At 41.9% G+C, this 17882-nt stretch overlaps 1 long non-coding RNA gene across 1 annotated transcript; it reads right to left on the bottom strand.

Moving 5' to 3' along the window:
* Nucleotides 1-947: 947 nt before the first annotated feature.
* On the bottom strand, nt 948-4540 carry LOC135306821 (uncharacterized). Its single transcript, XR_010367584.1, has 3 exons — nt 4454-4540; nt 3283-3319; nt 948-3081 (listed from the first exon to the last, which is right to left on the bottom strand). It is a non-coding gene; the product is annotated as an uncharacterized LOC135306821 (long non-coding RNA).
* Between the last annotated feature and the right edge of the window lie 13342 nt (nt 4541-17882).

Below are 17882 nucleotides of genomic sequence, written 5' to 3'. Positions count from 1 at the left end.
GGACTGCAAACATGCCAGCATGCTTTACAGAGGACTCTCCTGAGTCAACAGAGGAAAAATTAGTGCCCTGAATGAGGACAAATAGCTAAGCCATTGTAGAATCATCTACCCTGGTTTTTAAGCCAACTGGAAATTATGCTACTGTCACTTGATTTTTGTTTGGCATGATTTCTCAGCAACAGATTAATCATTTATTAAGAGCACTTATGTAATTACTTGATATGTTATGAACCATTTTTAAGTTCAGCTGTTCTGTAAACAAGATGGCCAAGATGTAATTCAAGTTTTGCAAGACGTGCTTCTTGTGGCTCTCAGAGGTTTGGGGGCACAATCCCCCATGTGCACTGATGGGGCAGTTTTGGGAGAGGCTATAGCACACCTGCTGAGTTTGCCACCCAGCAGCATTGATAAGGGCAGCTTCAGGTAGCCAGGGCTGAGGTAAAGCAGGCAACCCTGAGCAACCCCCTCAAGGGCTGGCACTTACCATTTCAAGAAATTTAATGGCCAAGGCACAGAGTTCAGGGTGTGTGTGGAAAGGGCTCAGAAGACATCAGCAAAGCCTTTTGGGTACCCTGTCCCCCATGTGGATGTGGAAGTCGGGAGGCTGAGGTTTCTGGCTGGGAGACCAGCCAAGGTGATGTAAGAAATTACCAGTGTCCCTGCTTTCCCCATTTCTATCCCTCTTCATGAAACTGAGAAACAGACATAGCTCCTACAGGTCACATGAGTGATGTTTCCCATCTCCCAGCTGTTCCATGTCATCTCCAGCTGCATGAAGCAGTAAAAAACAAAGACCAGAAAAACCTCACTGGGGCATATGATATCAAACTAAGAGATGTCTTCTTATTTATTACTGTTTTGACATTAAATAACTATTTGGCTTCCACATGTCTTATTTAAGAAGTGCTCCCATTCCAAATTTTTTAATTATTCATAAGAAGCCACAGGTTTAGTAAAGCAAAAACAACACTTTTTTTATCTGAGCACATAATTAAAGCACAAAGTCTGATACACTGGTTGATTTAAACATATTACTAAATCAGAGTGTTCATTCTTTGTAAGTGCTGGAAAACCTTAACATGCTTAAAAAAGCAGTGATCTGACATTTGTCACTGAAATGTGACTATTACATGAAATTAAATTAGACATCCTGCATGCAAATTTTCAAAGAATAACTTTCCTCTGTGTAGTACAAAAAATCCCCCCATAATTGATAGACAGAGATTGACTTTTAAAGCTTCAAATCAGCTTTGAGGTCTGGGTGATCTTTTAAACTGTGCAAGCTTTCATCTGCAGTTTTTCACATTGCCAAGAGCTGTCAATCAAGCAATGGATTTCTGATCAATATCCCCTTGTTCATTAGCTGACACGGGCTCTCTGTTATGGAGAGAACAGATACCCCAATGCCGACAGTCACACTGTTTTCAAAACCTTCCCTGGATCAAGTGATGACTAATGTTCCAAGTGGGAAAGTGATGCATTAGGATGCCATCGGGTGACCTGAATTGCGAGGTAACTTTGTTGGACTGCAGTTGTCAAGATGAGTGATGTGCAGAGTTAAAGCCTATTGCCAACACACATCAAGAGGGCCAGAAAGTACCCAGCATTTATTCAAGCTCTCTGAACCTCTGGAGACTGACTGAAATCTGGCCTAATTTAAGCAGGATGAATTTTCCTACCACCCCCTTAAACACTTTTTGTCCCCAGCTCTGAGATTATTGCAGTGTTATTTTTATGAGGCTGAAATCCTGACTGCATTTTAAATAATGAGATATTCCCCATTTACTTCTGCAGAGACGAGACCTCACAGTATTTCCTCCCTTCCAAGCAGGCTGTGGCTGGGAGTAGCTGCAGCTTCAGAAAGAAGGGAGACCAGCTAACAACAAAGCCAGAAAGCCTTTCAAATAGTTTTGTGGCTGTTACTTAAAAGCAGTTTTGCAGCACTTTTTTCCTCAGAGGGATGGATGCAGGGTGAAGGAGATTCATGATGGCTGAAGGAGTGGAGGCTTTAAGGGGGATGGGGAGTAGGAGATTGTAGGAACAGTGGGGGGACAGATGTAAGGACCATGCAACATAAGGCAGGGAATGAGTTAAGAAATTGTTAAAGGGATAAGCCACCATCAAAAGGCAGATCAACAGTTTGCACAAGGCTGTGTAAACCCTGAATCAAGTGCAAGACTGTGGCCAAATATTTGCAGAACCCAAATAATGAGCTCAGACTAATAATTATTTGGAAATTTGTTTTCTACATACATGTGATTAGAGCAGCAACATTGATTAGGGCGCTGCTGTATGGGTGACAAGATTTCTGGTTTGACCTGAAAGTCCACATACCACTGGAATGGAACGGAATGCAGATGAATAATGAGTGCATACTAAAATCCAACATATTTTTTGCAGGAAAATCAGCAAAATTATTGTAATATTTCATTAGATATGCATTATAAACTCAGCCATTGAAATCAAGAGAAGAAAGAGCAGGGCTTACCTGCAAAATACTAAACTTATCAATAAAAACATAATCTTCTACATGTACCATGTAGGCTGTGAAAGGATAGACAAATCCTCACACATCCTACACATCCTCACACATTATCCATCACAGCTTTTCCCTTATCAACATCTTAATGCGACACAGCCTTTAACGATTTTTACTTGCATGGGCTTGTTTCTGAATCTTCTAGCACTTGGGACAAAGCCTTGCAGAGATAAGTTCCACAGTTAGTTGCATGCTGCAAGGGAAAGTCAGCCTTCATTTATTTGGCCTCCAGTTTTGATCCCCAGCTATGCTCTTTGCTTATCCTTCTGTGAGGTTTGCAGCCCAGCACCGTCACCTCTCCTCCAGACCATGAGCCACTGTGTCACCCACAGCTCCCCAAAGCACATGAAGGCAGAGTGAGAGAAAAGTCCTGTTTTGGGACAGAATTGGGAGTCGCAGGTGTGGTCCAGGACAGTCCTGTGATCAGCTGCACGTTGGTGCTGCTGCTGTACCTCTGGTTTTGGCTGCAGTGTGTCAGACACACTCCTGGCTGGGACGTGATGCAGCATTGTCTCCTGCACTGACACAGCACATGTGGAGGCCTGAAAGCATTCACCATATTACTTGTCCAAAATCAAACAGACTTTCTACTTGATCACAGACCACATTTTAAGCACAGCAAGGCCCTCCATGAAGTTAACATAATTCATCACTGGGCACTAGTAAAGGGTCTTGAACCAGGTTGCCAGCCTCTCAGTTTTGTGGCAGGCAGAAGTTGAAATGAAGAAACTGAAACCACTTACCTTCCATCGAGTTTGCCCAGAAGGAAAAATGGGAAGCCTGCATGAGATAATAAAGGTCAGAGAGTCATTTTTTTGGATAAAACGAAAGCCAGAACAGAGGTTTGCTTACAGTACAAAGTTCTGTTTGTCCCTAGTGCTAGACATCCAGATAAGGCTGTTTCCCCCTCCAACTTTGGAGCTAACTGACCTAGATTTTTACAGCTCTTTGCAAAAGGTAACAAAATGTCAACAACGCATGGGAGAGGTCTGGCTTTTCTGAGCATACAGCCTAAACTGCTGGGCTGATCTGATTTGAGGCAAACCTGACCTGAATGAGTAAAGTTGTCTCTTTGCTTATGAGTGATGGCACGCTGGCTATTTGTCCAGCTTCTCTGAGATGCTGACAGAGGCCATGCTCCAGCTGGCTGCCAAAGCTGGAGGCTGGGACATGCCTGGGCATGGCAGAGTGGATGTTGGGCAGTGAGTAGGGCCCAGGACCTTACATCTGCTGAACCCAGTGGAGCCCTGAGCTGGAAGGCTGTTAACAATCTTTGGATGCAGGGGAATATTTCTGGCACCCTCCAGGAGGAAATGCCATGTGTCCCACCTCCAAAGTGGGGCTCCAGCCTTTCCTGTTTGGCTCACAATCAAGGGCAAGCAACAAAAGAGAACAGAAGAAGGAAAACAGCTCTTAGCCTTTGAAGAGCGTGAGTGAGGTTTGTCTGAAAGGAAATGCACTGACTCTACACCAGGACACATCCCCAGTGTGACAATTTCTGTTTGCTTTCCCTCTTGCTCTAAATCCCAGCTGAGGACAGGATTACCCACCTGCAGTGAGGATACACATGCTAAAAGTGGGTGTGCAGGAGATTTGAAGCTGCTATTCTTCATCCCTCGCATAATTTTAGAGAGTAAAATGTATTTCCAAACAATTTAACACACACCGTAAAGACAGCATACATGCAATTATTATGTGCACCTATGCATTGCTAGAGATACAATTAACTATAAATATATGCCCTGTTTAGTCACACATTATATATAGAAGAAAGACATTCTCAGATAATGCTGGTTGAGACTAAGAACAAATGAATCAGAAGCAATGAATAAGAAACAGGACAAAATAAAAAGCTCAGAATTCACATTTGTGAATATTTTTTGGAATATATAAATGAGCTTTTGCTTCAGGCACCTTTGCATCCCTCTTGTGTTTGAGCCAGGAAGAATAGAAACTCCAGTTCTCCCCTTCCCCACTGACTTTAATGAGAGCAATGTCCCCTGAACCACTCAGCAGAGGCCCTCCCCAGGTGCATTTGAGTGAGGCACACACATACAGAACTAAATCCTTTGCAGCTGGAAGGACACACATCCTCACACAATTGCCCCTCCTGAATGAGTGTGGAGATGATGGTAAATGAGAAGGCTGTAAAAGCTCTGTCCTTGGTGTATATGTTTCTTGAGTGCAGGTACAGCATTCGTCAGATCCTTTGCCAGACCCGATGGAGACCACATAAAGCAAAGGTCTAATTGCTCCATTTACAATTAGTGATAGCATTCATCCATAAACACAGACCAGAACAAACCCTGCAAGTGTACTCCTCTCTTTTGGAGGAACAGATGAAACAAAGAACAAGGAAGCAGCACTGGGAGCAGGATGATGCAAGAAACATTTCATCTCACTCTCCAGCTCTCTGTGCTGCCCTGCTGTGGTGTTTGCCTTATGGGGTTGGAAAGGGTTTGGCTCTGAAAGGTTTGACTTAGTGAGTTTGCCCCTGCATGGGGGGCAGCCCTTGGCACTCTAGGGAATGCTGGAGGGTTTCAGCCCAGGCTGAGTGAGGTGCACCAGACTGCTCTGTGCCTCAGTTTCCCCAGCTGTAGGGTGGAGATGACAGTCTCACAATGCTCTTACCCCAAGGAAATAGGAAAGATGAGAAATGCAGCATTGTGCTACACTACTTTCTTTCCCAAGTTATTCACCTGCTGCTCTGTCCAAACATGGGTAGAGCTGACCACAGAAAGGCAGGTACCCTAAACTCTTTCTTGCAATAACGTGGTGCCCTCAACAATGTGCAGGTTTATAGTATCATCCTTCAGAGCAGGCAATGGCTTGGTGGCTGGTAACTGAGTCTCAGATTTTGATTCCTGATTTTGAATGAAAGCCTTTGTCTGCTGCCACAGTATAAATATTACTGGGAACAAAGGCTTCTAGAACACCCAGCATAGAGTCCAGGAGTTAAACACAATCTTTACTGTGAGGCTCCTGCACCTCCTTTTGTGCTGCAGCTCTCCCTCCTTGTGTGCCTGTCACAAGCTGCAGCAGCAGAGCCACAGGGGACAAAACATCTGGCAGAGCTGACTTCTCAGCACAGAGAGTTTTCTCCTCTGTCCTGGGGTCCCCTGGACCACTCACCAGCCCACACTGGTTTTGAAGCAATTTCACCCCTGCTAGCCAGGAGAGGGCCAAATTTTATCTTTTTTGACTCATGGCCTGAAGCTTGCCATGGTGATGTGCAGCAGAGGAGGAGGAAGAGCTCACTCCTTCACCCCTGGTGCTGGAGCTCCCCTTCATCCCCTCCAGGAGAGGACGTGGGATGCAGGATGGGGGATGCAGGATGGGGGATGCAGGATGGGGATGCAGAAGAAGGCTGTCAGGAGGGGTGCACAGGGTGGGGGTCCCGGAGGGGGCTGCAGGAGGGAGGCATTCAGGGCCAGAGAAGGCAGGGCCTCCCCTCCTGCCTGCAGTGCCGTATTGCTCGTGGCCAGCAGAGGAGGATCTTGTCCTTCCGACGAGGTGCAACACTGAGCCCAAGGAGGAGCAGGATTTGAACAAAAGGAAGGGGGGCATGGGGGGGAAGAAATTAGACCGTGGGCTGGTTTCACCAAGCGGTCTCCTTGCTGCAGCTCGACACCGATACTTTGTGTGTTCTCTCAAGAGGGAATAAAATCACTGGATTCTGTTCATAGGAGTTCTGCAGTGATGAGGGACAGAGCTGGAAGAATTTGCAGAAAGCAATTTTAAATTTTACTACATCATGCTCATAAAAAAGAAACCCTACCAAAAAGAAACCCCAACAAAACAAACAAACAAACAAACAAAAAACCAAGAAAACTCCCAAAGAGTAAAAAGAAAAAAGCTAGGAGGGACATTTTACATGGGTACATTGCACTGCTGACTATGGAGCCAACTACAATTATAGGTGTCCTAGAAAAAAATGTGAAATTCAAAATATCCTAATTTCACCTGACTTTTCTTGTATTTTGTCACTGTAATTATTAGCACTTTACTAAAAGTTCATTCCTCCAAAGAACCTTCATAATTTTGCTAAATAGAGTTTGTACTTATTACATTGCACATATATGATACATGCAGTTTTTCCATTTCAACTCCTTAAGAAAGAGAGACTAATGAAATATAATGGACTTCAAACGGGAATGGCAGAACCATGAGCTTTCTTTATCTCAGGATGGAATCCTATGACTCTTTCTCACACAAAAATGTCCAGTTAATCTCTAGCAATTCTTTCTGAATAAACCCAGGAAGATTTGGCCCCAAATTCAGGGGAAATTATTTACAGCTGCCAAGACCATTCTGCAATTGAACTGTTTATTGTGTCTTGGGTACATTGCCACCTCTTATTACAATAAAAATGAATCACTACAACAAAAAATCAGGTGGAGAAGGAGAGCAAAAAGGTGATAACCCAGGGCTATGCTGTGAATTTACATGTGTGCAAAACAGACTTCCAGAGAAAACAGTGCAATCACTCAGGCTTGCATGACAGAGTAGCAAGACAGACCAAAATTAGCTCTATACATACACAGACACTGCAACAAAGCACTTCAGGAATTCCAGTATCAAACTGCATTGGTAGGAATTGGCTTATTCACTCAATTGCATTAAGTCCTGCAAATTCTCCTGCAACTTGTCACAAAGTGGCCTCTGTGGCAGAAAAAAAAAAAATTGTGCTTTCATTTGTTCATCTGTGCAGTCACAGCTTTGCAGCCAAGAAGGAGGTGGGATGGGGTTGAGGTGGAGAATGAAGATGGATATTTGATCAACTTCCATCCACAAGTGACACAAGCCATGAAGGAGCCACGAGGGCAGACTCAGCTACTGCCTTCTCGTCGTGAACCCCTTGATCCTGCTGACAGCTCTCAGTAGGAACCTTTGTCTGGGCTGCTTGCCAAAGGAGGAGGGAATCGACAGTTCTGATGCTCTTACAATTGGCCAGATTTTTGCCTGCAACCATCTTGGGTAGTGACAGTCTTTGAACTTCAAGGGAAAGTGGCTTTTCCAGCAATGACATTGTGTTTCTCAGCCAAGGCCATGGTTGCAGGATAATGAAAGCAGGGCATATTATCATCTGGAGCACACATGCAACACATGTTGTGTTTTTAGCCTGGGAAACCATTCTCTGAAAGGATTCCACCAAAACCTCTGAGTTCTTCACTTCTCTGCTAACAAGACATCTCCAGCCTCCACACGGAACTGCAATTTGTGCATCAGAGTAAATGGTGTGTTCCTTATCAATCAGTCCCAGAGAAGTTCACACTTAAAATCTTTATTTTGCTGATTATTTAGTGGTGAACCTTTCCCATGGTAGCTCCTGATACAAAACCCACAGGGAACCAAAAAAAAAAAAGGCAAGGTCCTTCAGAGGCGCTGCTGAAACCAGCTTGGTCCTCTGCTCAGAAGTTACCTGCTCCTATTTTCCAGGATATCAAAGTTTCCAAATTAATCTTTGCTCTGTAAGTGGTGGCCTGGTAGCAGCTGGATGTTTTCAAAGCTCACTGGTGATTGAAGTGCACTCATGCTCCCAGGTGAAAATGGGGTCAGCCTCGGATACCACAGCACAGGGAAGCTACAAAATGTATTTCAGGGGCTGCAGGAGCCAGCTAGTCACACTGACATGAGTGCCTGTGCTATCAAACACTCCTGCAGCCGGTACTGGGAATGCAGGTTATACTGCTAGACTTAAAGCTTATGCAAAGTCATTAAGTCCCTTTAGTTACACGGGATATCAACCTGCACGCTGCAGGGCATAAGCTGATTGCCTTGGGGGGTCAGCGAGGAGCGCTTCCCTCTCTGAGAGCACGGTGCAAAATTAGCTGGGGGCGCTCCCAGGGCTTTGTTGCTTTCCTGCTGCATCAGGCAAATTTAGGCGAGCACTGCAGAAGGGCATTACACCTGATGGGCCCCAAATCCAGGAGGGCTTGGCAGCATTCCCTTCTCTTCACAGAGATCAGCACAGCGGAGCGTGAAGCCCTGTGTGCGTGGTGCAGTGAGGCTGAGGGAAGCAGCAGTGGGAGTTTACCACAGGAATGGATCCACTGGGGGTTAGAAAAAGATGTCAGACAGAGTTGAGTTTGGAACACCCTAAAATGTTGGTCTCCAAGTGCCTGAGGCAACGAAAGACCTGCACTGCTGGCAACAGCATCCTGCTTTCTGTGGGCCAAGAGCTCTCCACAGACCCTTATGATAAGGGTTTCTTTTTTACAATTGTTTGATCTTAATGTGATACTTTTATCCTTCCCTTTACACTACTAAGTGCACTTGGTTATTGGATTGGGCAAAGCTCATGATTTCAAAACACTTTCCATCACAACTAAGTGGGCATCAATTTTTTGAAGTTCCAAAATATTCAGTGAAGAGCCACCTCTGCTACTCTGAGTCATGCAAGTCTTCCTCCCCACTGCCAGGGATGATAGTTTGTAGGGATATCTGATACAAGGAAAAGGCCTGATCTGAACACCTGTAGATTCAAAAAGTTTTTTTCCTGCAAACATGTGCTGAATCACTTTAGAGCACTGTTAAGTGGGAGCTGCAGGGTGGTGTACAGAAAGAGCTGTCACTGGAGTGTTGTGGGATACAATTTCCTGTTGTTCTGTTCCAGATTTCTCTAGCCCAACTCAGCACAACATTTAAGCATGTCATTTAAAGCTGAGTTCATTCCAGATTTTTGGAATTAATGCTTCAATGCAAGTCTGGATAACTGAGGATACACAGCTCAGTTGCAGCAGAATTCTTTGGCTTTCTCTTTGACTGATTAAGGAATACTTAACAATACAATACCTTGATGGCAGGCAGATTTCTACTACAGTATCTTGCTGAGCAGAAGTGAAATGAAAAACAGGGGTAAAAAACCCCAGCCCAAGAAGACCTGACATGTCTGAAGACAATCTTTGGTGCAGTTGCATCACATATGCTAAAGGACCAAATTCAGTGCTCACCATGCAGCTTTATGCCTTTTATGGAAATAGTTTGGATTCATGCAGATGGAATCAGTTTCTTATCAGCTAGTATGAAAGAACTGAATGAAAATTTTTGTCTTAGGATTCTGCTCCAAACCTGCCAGATCCATGAATGCCCAAGTATTTTCTTGTTCTATTGTGACAGACTCAGCATAAACTATTGCTTAAACCCATGTTTCACTTCTGTTATATTCACCAATAATATTTGTTAATCATCTTATTACTTCTGAAACCAGATTCAAATAAAAATATTTGTTAGTTCTAGAAAAGGATGAAAATAGGAATTTAAGGGTGTTTTCTGTGGTTTCAGCAAAGTGCAGCATCTATTTTCTTTTCATTCAAAATATTTCAGTGCAACTTTTTCTTCAGGACAAATCATTAAGACAAAAATATCCTCTCATAACTTGTTTGTCATGCAATGGTCACATCATGGCAACTCATTCCCTCTTTTTTTTTTTTTTTCTGGGATCCATGCCAAGTGCTAAGCCAGAAAACCTTGTTATATTAATTATGAAGAAAAAGCATGTTTTATTAAAAACTAGCCTGCTGAATATTCTGTCGTGCTGCTTTTCAGTGACAGCAGAATTGCTTTTGCATTTTAGCAATGTTAATGAATTTTCAGGGCAGGGGAAGATATACTCTACATTTGCCATAGCAATTTTTAAAGCAAAGTCAGATTAGGACTGTCAAAGCATTGAATCAGTCTAACGCTTAGGACTCGTTAGAAAAAATCTGGGCAAAACTTCATGTTGTCCAAGACTGGCCCCACATCTTCCTAACTGAGCATGAATTAATACTGCCAAATTCATGACGAGCTTATTTGTATTAGATGGGGGTCCCACAAAGTGTGTAAAACTGGCACTTAAGACCCTAGAGGTGGTCCCTCAGTAAGATGCTACATGCATACTGAACCAAGTGTGGCATGGTCCTGGTGATACACTAATTATTAATTACTCTACTGAGTTGTGAAAATCACTGATCCCAAATCCCAGACTTCTTAAAAAAAAATCTATGCCCCATTAAACACCCTCACTATATATTTTTCCCAAATAATTAAATTTAAACACGTCAACATCTAAATTTTTGCAATGTATTTCAGTAGATATGAACTTGCACACATAGGAAAAGTCACTAAGAAAGCAGATGTCTTAAAGAACCTCAGATTCCTTCATGAGAAAATCTACTTGATTGCTTGGAAGAACAAAAGAATTTTTTTTAAAACTGACTTTTAACTTTCCTTTGATTACGAGTCATTCTTCCAGTCTTTAAAGAGGAGATGAAGGAAAGTATATCAAGCTCTGCAAGAGCAGAGCTCTGGTCACCCCTAGCTGTGTTGAATACTTTGCCATTAACCTTCCTCCCACGTTAGCAACAACGATAATTCAGTCATTCAAAACATATGGCTGGGGGAATTTCTACCTTTTACAGAAGAGTTTGCAAAACTGCCAAGGCAGGGCCTACCTGACCTGTTTAATCAGACATTTAGTCCCATCAGAATGAAGAACGGAAATAAGGAAGGAAGTTTTTATGGTAAGGGAGGTGAGTCAGTGGCACAGGCTGCCCAGGAAGGTGGTGGATGCCCCATCCATGGAAATACCCAAGGCCAGGCTGGATGGAGCTCTGAGTAACCTGGTCTGGTGGAAGATGCCCCTGTCCACGGCAATTGGGTTGGTACAAGGTGATCTTTAAGGTGCCTTCTAACCCAAAACATTCTGTGATTTTAAGATGAGTTGCCCATGCTGCAGCCCAGGGTTTTGGGGTATTTCTTAGTGCCCAGGGCCAGGAGAGGGACCACTGTCCCCACCACAGTCCACCAGGAGTGGTGTGGCCTCTCAGTGTACCCAGGAGAGCCATTCCTTGACACTGTAGATGTCTGCTTCAAAGAAACCCTTGGGGCTTCCCTCTTATGTTGCATTAATTTGGTCTCCTCAGTGGCCTGAAATGCAGATACAGCAGAGCTGGCACATGGAAAGAAAGGGAGAATAAAAACATACTCACGCCCAGACATGTGTTCCCTAGGAGAATAAGCAGAGGTAGAACCTGAAGTGTCAAAGCACTGTCAACCATCCTTGTTTTTTTCTAGAAATTAGCTTTTTCTTCTTGCCTATGATTTTTCAGACAAGACACAGTCTTTTGAGGCCAAGCTAATTCAGTGCAAATAATTAACTGTGCTTCAAATATTGTTTAATGTTCAACAGATTGCCCTGATCAAATAAATGCATCCTGTCCAGATAATCACTGCATTGACCAGTGCCAAAATGTTTCAAATCAGTAAGTAACAAGGATGAGAACAGTATAAGTTAACAATAAAAACAAGCATTTACCTTGTATTAGAATTATCTTTCAACTACTATTTTAAATTGGAAAAAAAGTATGAATCATACTTATTTCTCTCTCACCTGAAAACCAGTGAGATCTTGTTACATAATATATTATTTTTAAAAGCATCAAAGTGTTTATTTTCTAAATTTCAGATATGAATCAGAGTTCATGTTCCCAAGCTTTTTTCCACTAATGTGAGAACCAGGATTTATTTTTTTTAATTTAAAAAAAATCTAAATTCTTGAGTAACCTTTATTCTCCTGAGGCTGAAGCATTTGTAACAAGGGTAGCAACTCAGGAAATCAGAGAATTACTGCAAGAATAAACAACCCTCTGTTGCGGAAATGCTGACAAACTTTTGCTGATCAGATATTGTTTGTGCTGCATGTTACAAAAACAATGAAGTGACCATTCTTTCTCCAAGACAGTTCAGAACCTGAAAAGGAAGAAAGTGATAGAAATAGCATCCACATGTTGAAATACAAGGAAGAAAATGGTGAAATCTCAAGGGCTTCAAAATTTCCCATCCTGAATGTGATTCTGTGTTGAAAAACACAGTTGTGATTACAGTGACAGGTACTGAAATGCCAGAGAACTTTGTTTCTGATGATTCCTTACTCTGGAGAACAAACATTCCTAAAGGAGATTTCATACACCAAAAATACACAAAGAATTTTGGTATCCTGACCATGCCACATGTGCACACCTTAAGCAGGTACCTACAAGCAATATGTGTTTGAGTCAGTATATTGGTGGCCAGCCACAAATACAAGTTTATGAAATTCCAGATTCTTTAACTAGTTAGAAAGACAGCAAGATAAAAGGAGTTAGATAACACATGACTTTATGTAATGTGTCCTTGAGTAAGCTGATTTGCACTGAATTTTAATAGAGCCCTGATTCATCAAATCTCAAACAGAATTAAGGTATGGACTGGATCCTAATAACATCATGCTTTATATCCATGAAAGATAAATTAAAGGATGCAAAACTGCTATTGACAAACATTGATTATATGTACTTTGATGGACTTTGAAGTTGTGCCAGATGCGTCTTATCAGCCTCCAAAGTTTTCTTTTAAATCTCATTGCATAAGGCTTTTACTTTTTAATTATTTTTTTCCTCAGCCTCTTTGATCAAGAAAAAATGTAGATCATATTTGTGTGATGCTATTTCCTATGCATTTTATTTAGATATGCCCTTGTGCACAGCTCATGATATGTAAAAAATGTTACATGGCACCTAGTGATCTTACCCTGTTATCCAGGGTGCAATTTAATACTTAATTGACCTTCTCAAGCTGCTGAGTGAAATCCTGCCATGTGCAGAGAGCTAGCACAATGCTCATGGCCCTTTTATACCACATTAATCTACACAATAAGATGCAAGACACAAGGTTACTGCTCTCTCTTTGTTGCCAGGAGGATTTTTACCATTGAGAATGTCCAGTGGATCCATTTTTATTCTGCCCTCTGACAGTGGCAAAGTCGTCCTCATGTCAGACCCAATGGGAAGGCAGATCTCCCTGCAACTCCTTCTGGTTTTAGGAGATGGAGTGAAGTTTATACAATAAGTTTAAACAAGTGGAAATCCTTTCACTTTCCTATATGCAGACATATTTTGTCGGTAGGGAGTTTTAAGAAACTGAAAAGAGGCTTTGGAACCATTCTGACATTTCAAAGTTTTGAGCCCACATGCACATGTTACTTTCCTTGTTCATCAGGCTGTGGCCACCCCCATTCTGGGCATGGGAATGCATAAAGTACATTGCTGTGCATGGCAAAAGGCTTCAAGGGTGATCCAGGACTCGGGTACAGGTGGGGTTTTTTTTGGGAATTGACTACTGCCTACATCTCCAAGCCCATCCTACTGATCATGGCTTGCACATCAGACATGAGGCATTTCTCTGTGACAATTTAGATGTCCTCCAACAGTAAATATGGAGAGAAAAAAAAAAGATTAAAACCATCAAATCCTTTAAAATTAAGAATAAACAAATGAAAACAAAAGTTTTCATTTGAAGTACTGGATCGGGGCTATGGTGGGCTGGGGGTTTTCTGCATCACTGTTATTACTGCCTTGAACAAATAATTTCTCTAAATACTCCTTCATTCCCATCACAAGAGTGTGGCTAGTAACTTCTCTACTTTCACTATGTCCTGTCTATTTAGATAATAAACTCTTCTGGCTCACTGTTTTCTTCTGTGTTAATGAGCAGCTCCAGGCAAAAGACATACCCTGTCCTAGCTGTGATGTCTACTATAAAGGAAGGAAAAAATAACCAACCTAAAAGACTGTAGTCTCAAATGATTTATTTGGAATTACTACTGGGTATTATAGTCTATAATGCTTGAGCAGCTTTTGTTGCCAGAATAAACAGCAGAAACATTACTTTGTCTTTTTTTTTTCCCCCTTAAAATGGGAATTTCCACTGAGAAAATATTACTCTTGGACATTTTTCTGCCACTGTACAGATCACTTGAATTCTGATCCTGGAAAGCATTTCAACCCCTTCCTGGCTGATAACTCTTCTCCATCCTCCAACACAAATGAATATTCTGAGCTGAATCTACCTCTGTGTGTCTGGTGTATGTGGATTATTATGCTGTTAGACACACTAACTGCAGATCTAGTTATTAACACCAGAATAAACAAGTCACCACAGCTGTGAGGGAAGAGACAAAATTCCAAAGATAAAAGCAAGATTAAAACACCTACTATGTGAATCTAATAAAAGCAGAAGTTCTAGAAATACTTGCTGGCATCAGCCCACAGGAGTACAAGCCAAGACCTTCAAGAGTAAGAACATTTTTCTTCAGAGTCAACAGCAATGCCATGGAATATGCATGGATGCTCTAACTTTGGTCTTTTACACTGCTACCATTTTGTGGCTTTCTTTAATTAACCTAATAACTCAAAAGCCCTACACGTGTTCATGCTACCTCTTCAGTGTTCCCTCCACTTCCATTAAATACAAGCCCTTTCCAAACTGCAAATGAAAATGAGAAAGCAGAAGCCCTATTATTCCACTTTATACAGAAGGACTGGAGTTAAGAGAAATTATAGGGAACTGACTTTTAATATAAAATCTGGAAAGTGGAGGAGGGGTATTCTCTATGAGAAATTCATCTTGGTGCAGAAAGCCAGCATGAGGTCTAGACATCCCTTAAATCAACATTTAAAGTGTTGTGGTTGCATTTTGCTTCGTAGTTCTCTCTAGCAGCACATTCCCAGTGATGGTTTCAATTCTTGGGCTCAGATCAAAAACACAGTTAAAAATTTCAAGACAATCAAACAAGCAAAAAACAGAATGACTGCAGGCAGCAGAAAGTTCTGTTGGACCTGCAAGAGGGCTCTTCTGTCGTCCATCATGCTGTAAGCCAGAAGTAACTCATCAAAGGCTTTATGCTAGCTCAAAGCTGGTGCAAAAAGCTGAGCTGGTTGGAGAGAGAGGCAATCCCACCCCAGGGATGCACACCAGGGCCAGCAGCACCTCTCTGGCACTGATTTGGTACCAAACTCTTCCTCTGAAGATGCATAAACACCACCTTGAAGAACGACCTGCCACAGTCGAGCTTTGTCCATATGCTCAGTCAAAGATTGACAGATGCCCAGCTAAAAGATTTTCTGTCCTCTTCTGGCCTCTTGGTCTTCTTTTAAATCTTTCCTAAAAGAGCTCCAGATATTCTTGTTAGCTGTGCTGCTTTCTGAGCCCATTTCTGTGTCTTGGAGCTGCCTGCTAAAAGCATTAAAATTGTAAAGTGGTGGATGAAGGAAGACAGTTTTGCTTTCAAGCTGAAAAACATGCATCAAAGTCCCTGTAGTAAATTTACAGAGTATTAAAAACAAACAAAAATCTGACTGTAGGGTAACATCATTTTAGGACAGATACGATGGCCTACCTCAAAGTCTGCATTTAATGTGCACGGCACTCACTTAACCTGCCTAGGCTATAAATCCCAAGGGCCAAATTCTGTCCAGCCATCCTAAAACAGAGATATTTTTAGACTGCAAAGGTAGAGCTAATATAGTCTCTCTGCTCCAGTTACCAAACACCTCCTTCACAGGCCCCATTGGTCGTTCTCCAGACAAAGTGGAGAGCGGGAACATTAATCTGCAGGAACTCGTACAAGCAAAGATGTAATAAAATATGACTCTGATGCTATTTTGCATGCATTAGAGGCAATCACAAATTAGAAAACACCTGAGTTTAAAAAAGCCCCAAGACATGCCTCCAAAATACATCATTAAATAACAATTACTGCAACTTTAAAAATTATTTTTCTTCTCATTTGCTGTAGTGTTGTTACTTTAAAGAGGACTCACAAATTTTTCATTGAGTAATCATTTTTTTCAGGAAAGGAATCCAACAGGTTCATACAGTAATGCACATACTAAATGTCTGTGAATTCTTTGGCAGAATAATTTAATATGCTGTTCAATGAATTGTCTGAATGACTGAAATAACAGAGACAAGTAACTTCAAGTGCAAAGATGCACAAGTGTCATGAGCACAGCTATGCAGTTCTGACAGAGCCAAATAATTTTCAGTAAGAACTATACAAATATTTCATTGTCCTAAAATGTTTAGATTTCTTTCTGCAGCACACTAAATAAGTATAGAAATCAGATTTTAAATTTTCTTGTATCGTCTAATGGTCATTAGTGCAGATGGACAGAATTATTCATCTGAATGGCCAGCTGGAAGGCTGTACATGGTGTTAGACCCTGCCTTAGCTTCTTGTTCTCCTTGTGGAGGTGGTGAAATGAGTAGCCTTATGTCATATTTATTTTGAGTTTGTGTTCAACTTGGCCAGCCTGGTGTGATAAGCGGGGCCAATTTGGTTGAGCATAAAGATATTGATTAACTTCAAGCTCAGCATCTCCAGGTTTCAATTCCTCTTTTTCTCCCCTCATCTCAGATCCATACTTTGACCTGTATTTTCTTTCTGAAAAGCCGTTTTTTCTGTAGACACTGATTCAGTATTCAAGCTCATTTTTAACATAGTAGGAGTCAAATAAGTTTTGGTTTTTGTAATTTGAGATTCTGAAACTTGTAACAGAAACAGCGCAGGATGAGGGGGTTGCATTTTTCTCCATGTAGCAGTGGCAACCACAAGTAAAACTGATCATGGTTTTTATCAGACTTTCTCAGATGAGAAAGTTGTCTCTCGAGCAGCAATGCTAAATGTGAGCACCAGATCAATAACTGCAGGGGTAATAGTTTGTAAGTTAGTCACTGGAATTGTGAGCAGATCCTAAGGGATTTTGTGTCTCTTTTCCACTTAATTTATCCTTATCTTACTCTGAAAGCTTCAACCACTGTTCTTCCCCCTAGTTCACTGCATTTGGCACAGTCTGCCTTCTCCCCTCTGGTCCTCTTTAACCAGCCTTATTTTGGCCAAGCAGCTAACAAATCTCTTGTTTTACCTTTTCCAATTTCGGCTCTCATTGCAGGCTTTAAAGATACACTGATGGAAGGTATGAAGAGCCAGACCTGGTGGAAGTGATGGAAGCAAGGTATGTGCAGCCCGGTGGGTCTCTGTGCCCACACCACCAGCACAACGTTCAAAGGTCCAGACAGGGAATGGACAGACCCATGAAAAATCAGAGTCTGGTGGTCCTAAAGGGAAATGCAGACAGCGTCCACTGAGGCTTTTCTTTTTAACAGCCAACAACTGTATCAGCTCACTGGAAAGTCACTGTGGTTTTCTCACTCCAGACTCCTCAAAGACTCAAAAGTTGAGCATTTTTAAGGTTGAGGAATTTTTATATGAGCCTACCATGACAATATTTCATGGTAGCAGCTGTCAAGTTCCTCCTTTCCTAACCCTTGGTAATAACATGAACATCCTGGTTGACAATCTCCCTGTAAAGCATCATAGTCTTCCATAAAGAAGAAAAGAGGCAAGAGTCACTATGTTCCTATGAAATACTTCACAAGAAGGATATCAGTGAATTCTTTTGGCTGTTGTTGAAAAGAACCTTTTGAGAAAAAGTTTATATTTTGTGAGTAAAGCTGCACTTCTCATACAGTAGGTTTAGAC

The sequence above is a fragment of the Passer domesticus genome, chromosome 8, assembly GCF_036417665.1.
Source record: "Passer domesticus isolate bPasDom1 chromosome 8, bPasDom1.hap1, whole genome shotgun sequence".
Taxonomy (NCBI): Eukaryota; Metazoa; Chordata; class Aves; order Passeriformes; family Passeridae; genus Passer; species Passer domesticus.
This window is presented reverse-complemented; position numbering and strand designations above follow the sequence as displayed.